The following is a 9,829-nucleotide window of genomic DNA, read 5'->3' as shown; positions in this document are numbered from 1 at the left end:
TATTTCCCTTTCCCCAAATACGGCAATGTGAAAATCAGACGCATCCCAATTAAACATTTTAATAAGAATTTCAATACAAGCATAATTTCTAGTACCAAGAAAGTAGTCCCTACTATTGCCAAGACAAATGCTGGCCAGCAGCGTGGGCGAGCCATCTAGCCTTTCTTATCTATGATTGGCCGTATAGGGCTAGTCTCCCATTGGCTTAGAGGCCAGTCAGTCATAGTATGACCAATGGCCCTATAGGGCTAGTCTCTTGTTGGCATAGAGGCAGACAAGGTTAGTAATGTGGTCGAGTCGGAATGGCGGTGCGTCGGAAAAGCGGACTTCGGAATGACAGGTGACTTGTATTCATTAGCACAACTTGGCTCATGTAATGTGCGTTGGGGGCACTAACTGTACTGATTGAAACTTGTAGAGCCTGTTCTAGCGCCACCAACAGGTGGATTTTTGCAAGCGCCAGCAGGAGGCCACAACCAGACCTGCCCTGGTGGAGACCTGTGCCCCGAGGGGCACTTTTTCTAGTTCAAAATGTTTCAGTCAAACAAACAATTCCCCTCATTGTATTTGGAGCCTTTAAGATGTACTGCATTCAGTTGATGGTGGTTATATCCTCTTTGTGAAGTTTCAGTATGACTCTCAGACAGAAATGGGAATAGAATGAGGATGTGTTGCAGGACGGAGGTGGATGTGAGAAAAGGGAATAGCAAGTCTTCACCATCAAAACATATTTGTATGATATTTGTATGTAGAGGTCTGTTTTTAACAATGAAGTGATATGACGTGAATTTATCAGTCTGGTGAGCAGCTGTTCTTGTTTGTCTGAGCAGCACGCCACCCATTGCAATAATATTAAGATTAATATTACTCCTCCAGATTCTGTCCAAAAACCCGCAAATCATTACACACTATCTAAAGTCATGTGTTCAAGACGGATCTGTCCGATATTTCATATTCCATCCTAATTGGCTAACATTGGCTTTCAAAGTTTGCATGATTGGCCCCGTGTTGAACAAAAAGCCTCAAATCATGAACGCCGCGTGCAATTTACGTGAAATATTTCATGGACTTTCCTACTAGGCTGAGGAATATATCCCACCCTTTTCACATTGGCCTGTTATGGCACCACCAAAAGGTGGATTTTTGCAAAACACATTTTTGGAACAAAATGCCTCAAATCATCCAATTGCCATCCAAGGCATAAGAAGAAATGTCACCCTTTTCACATTGGCCTATTATAGCGCCACCAGGAGGCCACAACCTGACCTGCCCCCCGAGGGGCACTTTATCTAGTTTGTTTCTGTTTTCTTTCTGCAGAGAAAGTGAAAACAAATTCAAAAGAATTACATTTTCAAGTAGCAATACCTTAATTCAATCATAATTTAACATAGCCTAGTTTATATCATAAATGTATTATTACAATTAATAGATTATGTTGTTATATACGTGTATGTTGTGTTATTGTTTGTTGCTGATATATGATTGCATATCAGGAAAGTGTTCTTTTTTTACATAACATCACCAAATAAAATCGATCAATAAATAACTCAATGAAGAAGTACCGGTATTCTGTTAAAAGTAAAAGTTCTGTATTCAAATTGTTAAAGTACAAAAGTATTGGCATCAAAAAAGTAAAAGTAAGCTATACACATCATGCAGAATGTCTCATTTTACAAAACCTTTTGAAAATAGCTGCAGCTGAGCTTGTAGATAGTTATATTTCGAATAACTGAGGTATAAAATAGGGCTGTTTTTAAGTGTTTCATGTATAGTGGAGCAGAAGTATGAAGTAATGAGTATTGAAATATGCGCACAGCACATGTGGTTGACTGTAGCTCTCTGTTTGACACACATGAAACTGCGTTGACATTTCCTAGCAAGCTGCATTTACAAGAAACCATCGTCTAAGAATGTTGTCTGGTGTGAAGGGACCTGTCAGACTGTAGGTTATGCTGACTGACACTGCATAGCCTATAGAATATAGCTACTTTCCACAGGGCCTCATGGACTTAAGACGTTGTACTGTTCTACAGGGATTCAATACCCTGGCTACAGTGTTCATAATCGGCAACAAAGGTAAATTGAATTAAATATGTATTATTTGAGATGAGATATGTGCCAGCAGAAGCCGCGGTGCAGATAAAGTGTTACATGAGTCACAAAGTTGTGGTTTCCAGAGGCAGGTAGCAGGTGCCAGTCTGATTAATAAATTAACACGATTTGCCTTCAGGGTTCATATTTTTGGGAAACGGACCCAGTCTAGATGCTGAGGTATACTGCAGCCTGGCGAACAATGCAAACGTGTCTTTTGTTTATGTTTTCTGTTTAATTATTAAGATGACAGACTTTTTAGAGAGACAGTCTTATGGCACATTGGCACACACACAGTTGGCTGAACGTGACATTATCTGTTGCTTTTTGGTTTGGAGTCTTGTCTGTAACTGTTGTCTGCCGAAAAGGACCGCAGTTGTCAATGTGGAGTAGACCTACTTTGTGCATTTATTCTTCCCTTTACTACACTCTTTAGAAATAGCAGAAGTACAAGCTCACAATGTGTCACAACGTGATGCATTGTGATCTTGTATATCTGCTGTTTTCGGCTGATATCATCATCTTTTCTCAAGACCATAATCACATGGTATGGAACACAGAATCCTAAATAGACATCATACAATAACAACCTTCGTACAGTATAATATAATCGTAGCAAAAGGAATTGAAAACACTCTGGACCCATGCCTATGGTATCTTATTTTATCTTAACAGGTGGAGAACATTAATTTTCTTCAGAAAAGCACCCAACTTATAAATAACGTTTGGGTATACTAGGGCTCAAGTGGTTAACAGTTAAAACAAAGGTTAAAAATGACATCAGTTCTGATTGTTGAACTGTTTTGTGTGTTTTAATCGAGGATTAGCCTGTGAAGCCCCATCACCTCCTCAGTGCTTCAAAAATCGGTTTGATGCAAATCTTTACACGTGTGAATGGAGAGTGCCGGCATCTATGACCAACGCTACTTTCTATCTTCACTTCAGGTGAGTCAAAATATACTGAAATGTATACTTGTGTAAAATATACCTTTTACTTAAAGGAACTACAACATGCATTTTAAAACAGTTTTTAATATTTCATTTCATATTGTTTATGTCCCTCAAACATATTTCTATTAGTTTGAGCCTAAATCACCACTCTGATATAACCAGTCCATGGCATTTTTGTCTGGCTTCTAAAGCAGTTGTAGCTGCAGTACCACAATGTATTGATGTGGTGGGGGTGCTTTGTATGCAAATTATTCTCCGCCACACCCTCATCCCAGATGTATGAATCCATACAGCAACAGACGTAATGCCAAGACCTGCCCCCGCCTGCCTCTGATTGGCCCCCTACTAGTAAGAAGTATTAGGTGCCCACAGGGCGTGGCATTAATACAACTAGAGCACCCCATTCTGGCAGACAGCTTGGTAGCGTGCCTCGCTAGTCATTGGACTTCCAACCCACACCTCCCGGGTTAGAATCCCGCTGCTGCCACGGTTTTTTCAACAACTACTTTTTTTGTCCGCTAAAATATAGTTTTAGACCACGACGGAGGGGCGCCATCTCTAGCAAACTTGAGCCACGAGAGACACCGCGAGTTACTGTGTCGAATGTTGCAAAGTTCGCTAGAGGCCCCCGTTCAAGTTGCAACCCGATATGGACAGAATAATAAATCCTCGTTCCCCAGAGTTCCGCAAGTACGGAAAGTCACATGGTGGCCGTCATCATTTACTGCTACTGAGACACCGGCACCATTTTCATGCTCGTGAATGTGACACATGACTAGAGGCGAAGCAGTTCCACGTGTGTCACAAAAGGGGACGTTCGGTAGGCCAATTAGAGGCAGCTTGGCAATAGTCCGTTGCTGTATGTATACATGCATCCCACATCTTTGACTCATTATAATAAAGCCCACCCACCCTCTCTCCTATCTCCAAAGACGAAATTCAAATTTGGAACTGAAGAGGGAGAGGGATTATATACATTAGGGAGATACCTATGACATCACAAGTAGCACCAAATCAGTTGGCCTGTTGTGAGACCAAAACCCAAATATGATGAGAAAGCCTGATTGTTCAAAATTGGATATTTGTGTGGATAGAAGACACGTAGGGCAGCCCAAAAAAAACACAACAATTTTGGGAAATTAAGTTTAGTAGACATTAGTGTAATCAGTAGGTGTCTGTCACTATGTCTGTAGTTTTTGTAGATTTGATGTGAGTCATGACCTTAACCACAAAACGTACTGCCGTTTGATTCTGTGAGAGTATTGCTACAAAATGCAAAGAGTGACACCTGCAAGTTTCATATCATGACTGAGAGCACAGCATCTTAAGAACCATGGACTTTTCGGCAGATAAAAAGTGACGTTTGGTTTTGGCATTGACAGACTGAAAATTGAATGATGATGTATTGTTGTGATATTAAATAAAAAAAACATGCTTATCAATGTAATGTAAATAGTAAATAGGCCTACACTGGATTTAGCAAAGATGCTAATTTACATCTGCAGTCCCCACAAAATATAAATATAAAAACATAAAAACAAGCAGATCATAGAGTAGCCTACCTACATTACATTACATTACATTACACAGGGGGAAAAATTAAATACAAAAACAGAGGTACGAAACAGGTACAGAAGGTGAATAGTATATATTTCAGGCGGAGCAGATTAAGTCAATATATCATAAGAATCGTTCACTTGATGGTACAAGCACCAAAATTGGCACACAAGTGCTTCGGAACCTACTCTCTCAGAAAAGTACGTTGTCCACTTGAAAAAAACAAAATGGACACCATTTTTCAAGATGGCCGCCATTCGAGGTCGTTTTAAACCGAGTTTGAGCTATACAATCCTATTTTGATGGCCTATACATCGAAATATATGTTTCTGAGTATGATAAATCCAATTCTGCATTTAGAACATCAAAACTATTTAATATTATGATGATACAATGGGAATTCAACGATATAATGGGGCATATTAAGTCCATATTCCATAATAATCCTTCACTTGGTGGTACAAGCACCACATTTGGCACAAATGATGTCCAGGATGTACTTTCTAAGAAAAGTACGTTAACCAGCTGAAAATCCAAGATGGCCACCAGTTTTCAAGATGGCCACCTCGTCAAATAAATACGTATAACTTTAATGAACAGAAATGTGTGATCCACACATTGATCCAAACATCAAAATGAATGTATTCTGACTGGAAGAACTCAATGGTGTCAATTATTTAATTCCAATATGGCCGCCAGTTTTCAAGATGGCGGCTATTACGCAACTCAAAATTAGCGTTTTTGGAAGCTGTCTGATCACCGATATTGTTGAAGGGCAACATCATTCATTGAAATGCTGTGATCAAGCTCTATTGGTTTGTAATTTTGTATATAAGAGTTATGTCAAAGCACAACCAGGACACACTGGTGACATCACTGCTGTGAGACTCAGCATGGGGTTCAGTGTATGCTTGTAGCGTACTAGCTGTAGTTGTGGTTTACTAACTGTTGTAGTGGTGTAGCTACTCACTGTAGTTTGTAGTATACTTTAGTGTCCTAAATGCTATCTAATAAGCCCCTGTGTATATCTCAACTAGAAGTTTAGTTAGTTGTAGGATTGTAGTTGATAGCCGCACCTGAATTGACAGGATGTGTCAGCATGGGAGAGCTGAGACAAGGGTAACAGGGATTCAGTTACCTGGATGGTGTACAGATCGCAGAGGACTTGCACTGGATGAATGGTCGGGCTAGGTGTAGGGCACCAGATGCTTGAACCTAGATGCATCCCATATTTCAATGTGCTTTGATGTTTTGTACGGTTGGGTGGTACAAGGATATAGCCCTCAGCCTTTAACCGTATAACACAAGATGTTCTGCTACTAAAACTGATTGGAGGAAGTGTGTCAAACAGATACGAAAGAGGAGTTGAAGTCTCCCCGTATTTCCACCCCATTCGACCGTTATCTCTGTATTGGATAGGCGAAATCCTCCGTTATCAGCACCTTTATACGGCCAATATGGCCATACTGGCATACTGTTTCAGTATGTCATTATCACCTATTGTGACGGGTGATAATGGTATTTTTGTGTCACTGATGTCAATGACGGAGGTGCGCTGTGTCTGGTGGCCTTGAGCCACGTGAGACAACGTGCCGAGCGTTGCGACGGCCACCAGACCCGGCACCGCCTGAGTTACGTCCCGATAGGCAGAGGATAGTATAGTAGCCCCTAGTTTCCATGCGCTGACAATAGAGTTGGAAATGAAACGTTCAGCCAAGGGTGAGTATGCCAGTATGGCCATATTGGCCGTATTCCAAGGTGCTGATAACGGTTGATTTCGCCTATCCGATACAGTGATAACGGTCGTGCCCATCATGTTAGACTCATCCAGATTGGATGATGGAGGTGGCAGTGAAGATACATTGAAGCAAAACAGTACAAAGTTAGTTAGTACCAAAAAGTACCAAAATTGTCGGCCAACGGAAACTCCAGTTTTCCACTAAGAGAGCAGCTGAAATTCAGAATGATCCTGGTGACGGACATGCAAAAGTTCGAAGAGTGCAGTGGATGTGATCTCCCCCATCGAAGCCCTGTATGACGATCGTTGTGTCAGCAAAGCTCGTGGACTTATGAGGGACCCAAGCCATCCCAACCGCAGAGATGCTTGCGGATGCTGCCACATGGAAAACGTTTTCAGTCTCAAAGCCACTGGAAATAGACTGCAAATAAGCTTCTTTCCCCAAACAATCAGATACATGAACGAACTGATAAGAACCGGGGCGAAAGTTTACCTAACTTTGCTACTACAGGGAAAACATGCACATATATATGTTACTATTTTTCTAGCACTCTTTATTCTATCCCTTTGTTTGCTGTGCTTGCTGTGTTTTTTGTTGTTTGCCATCTATGCCGCTGCATTGTCTGTAAGGAAGCCAAACTAAAATAAGTTTTACTCTTATGTACCTGTCCTGTACACAAGATGTAACAATAAAGTCCAACCTTGAACCTTGATCTAGGTTCAAGCATCTGGTGCCCTACACCTAGCACGACCGTTCATCCAGTTCCATTTAAGTCCTGTGCGATCTGTACACCATCCAGGTAACTGAAGTTCCGTTACCCTTGTCTCAGCTCTCCCACGGTGGCACATCTTGTCAATTCAGGTGCGGCTATCTAACTACAATACTACAACTAACTAAACTTCTAGTGGAGATATATACAGGGGCTAATTAGCATTAGGACACTAAAGAATACAACAAACTACAGTGAGTACACTACAACAGTTAGTAAACCACAACTACAGCACTGAACCCCATGCTGAGTCTAACAGCAGTGATGTCACCAGTGTGTTCCTGGTTGTACTTTGACATCACTCCTATATAATAAAGAAATACAAACCAATAGAGCTTGACCACAGCATTTCAATGCATGATCAATGAATGATGTTGCCCTTCAACAATATCTATGATCAGACAGCTTCCGAAAACGCTAATTTTGAGTCACGTAATTTGCATCTTGCAAACTGGCGGCCATATTGGAATTAAATTCCAACACCATTGAGTTCTTACAATCAGAATACATTCATGTTGATGTTTGGATCATTAACACAATTTTACTTCGAAAACCTTTTTGTTGTTTTGTTTTTTTGCATTTGACGAGGCGGCCATCTTGAAAACTGGCAGCCATCTTGGATTTTCAGCTGGATAACGTGCTTTTCATAGAAAGTACATCCTGGACATCATGTGTGCCAAATGTGGTGCTTGTACCACCAAGTGAAAGATTCTTATGGAATATTGACTTAATCTGCCCCAGCTTTTTGTTTAATTCCCATTGTATCATCATAATATTCAATAATTTTGATTTGCTAAATGCAGAATTGGATTTCTCATACTCAGAAACATACATTTCCATGTATAGGCCATCACAATAGGATTATTCAATCAAACTATAGTTCAAACACTGTTTAAAACCATTTTGAAAGGCGGCCATCTTGAAAATGGTGGCCATTTAGTTTTTTCAAGTGGACAACGTACTTTTCTGAGAGAGTAGGTTCTGAAGCACTTGTGTGCCAAATTTGGTGCTTGTACCATCAAGTGAACGATCGTTTCAGTAATCTGCTCCACTATGTAAGACTAAAACAAATGTTACTTGGCTCATAAGAAAATAGCAGCATTTTAGATGGCAGTATACTTGCATAAAGCACAGTCAAATGATAGATGCTGTTTAGTATTTGAAATATGAACTATTTTCACTTGAGCTTTTGTGGTTTTAATTAGCTACTATGAATGTCTTGTTTTTAATAGGGCAAGTCTGTCTATCACTTTTAATTCTATCCCTGTTTTGATACATTTTCATGTCTTACTGTCTTGATGACACTGATTAGCTATATCGTTGCTGTCGGGCAAGACAGCAACAAATATATCTGGAAGTTCCTGAAAAGTAATATGGACATAATACAAGGTTTCCACCCGACAGCGATGATATATGTAGCTCTGCTCAGTTTGATAACAACTACAGTTTGTCAACAGCTACAGTTTGTCTTGACAGAAATGCAGATGGAGGCAAATGGGGGAGAACTATAGAGGAGAATGTAAACTCAAAGGACTCCATACGAGTGGTGAGGGGGGAGGCGGCGTTCATCAGAAGACGTTTTGTGGTGGCAGAGCGTCTGATCACAAACCGCTCTGTGTACATTTGGGTGACAGCTCACATGGGAAACTCCAGCTGTGTCTCAGCCAACACCTCTGTCATACTCAGCCACACAGGTATAGGTTACTGCAACACACACATGTTCTTTTTCTGCCGCCACACACACTTTTTTTTTATCATTCATTCATTCATTCATTCATTCATTCATGTTAGAGTAGCCATTCGACCCACTTTTTCTCCCCAATTTAGTCATTGTGCCGATGAATTCATCCCCACACACATTTCTGTGTTGTCACTGCTGTTGTAGCCCCAACCCGGGAGTATAGAGCCTTCATCCTACTCCTGCCCAACACTCCCTGTTGACAGGTGCTGCCCCATGCCTAGGGGTACACGCAATGACCAATATCACCCTCCACCGAACAGGGCCAATTGTGTTCACATAGACGCCCGACAAAGCCGGTTGCACCACAGTGGATTTGAACCCACAACCTCTGTGGTGGTGGGCAGGGACTTTCCGACTTCACTACTTGAGCGCTAATCATGTATTTATTAAAGAAAACAGAATTAATCCAGCTCAACAAATTAATGCACATAATAAGCCACACACAGGGGAAATAACAAAAATAACAAAACAATAGCGGCCTAACAATAGCAGTGTTTTTTTCCTTTTCACAGTTAAATATGCAGAGCCACTGAATGTAACTAAGTCGTGGTCCACAAATGACCTCAGGTTGAGTTGGAACGCGACAGAGAAGACAAGGGCTGCAGTGCAGCTGCTGTTCAGAAGACACTCAGACACCACTGCACCATGGGAAAATGTACAGTATCTATCTATCTATCTATCTATCTATCTATCTATCTATCTATCTATCTATCTATCTATCTATCTATAGTATCTATCTATCTATCTATCTATCTATCTATCTATCTATCTATCTATCTATCTATCTATCTATCTATCTATCTATCTATCTATCTATCTACTTCTGACTTTGTGTCAGGTTAGCATCAGTCAGTTTGTTTGCATGCAGTCTCATTTAACTTGCTTTATCTCTTTATCCATTGTTGATTCAGAGGTCAATGGAGACGAATGCAAGAGACAATATGTGTAAGTACTCCCATCTGTTATTTTACATATGCACGC

This window comes from Electrona antarctica, assembly GCF_951216825.1.
Source record: "Electrona antarctica genome assembly, chromosome: 7".
NCBI lineage: Eukaryota > Metazoa > Chordata > Actinopteri > Myctophiformes > Myctophidae > Electrona > Electrona antarctica.
The sequence above is the reverse complement of the archived record's forward strand: the minus strand, read 5'-3'. Positions refer to the sequence as shown.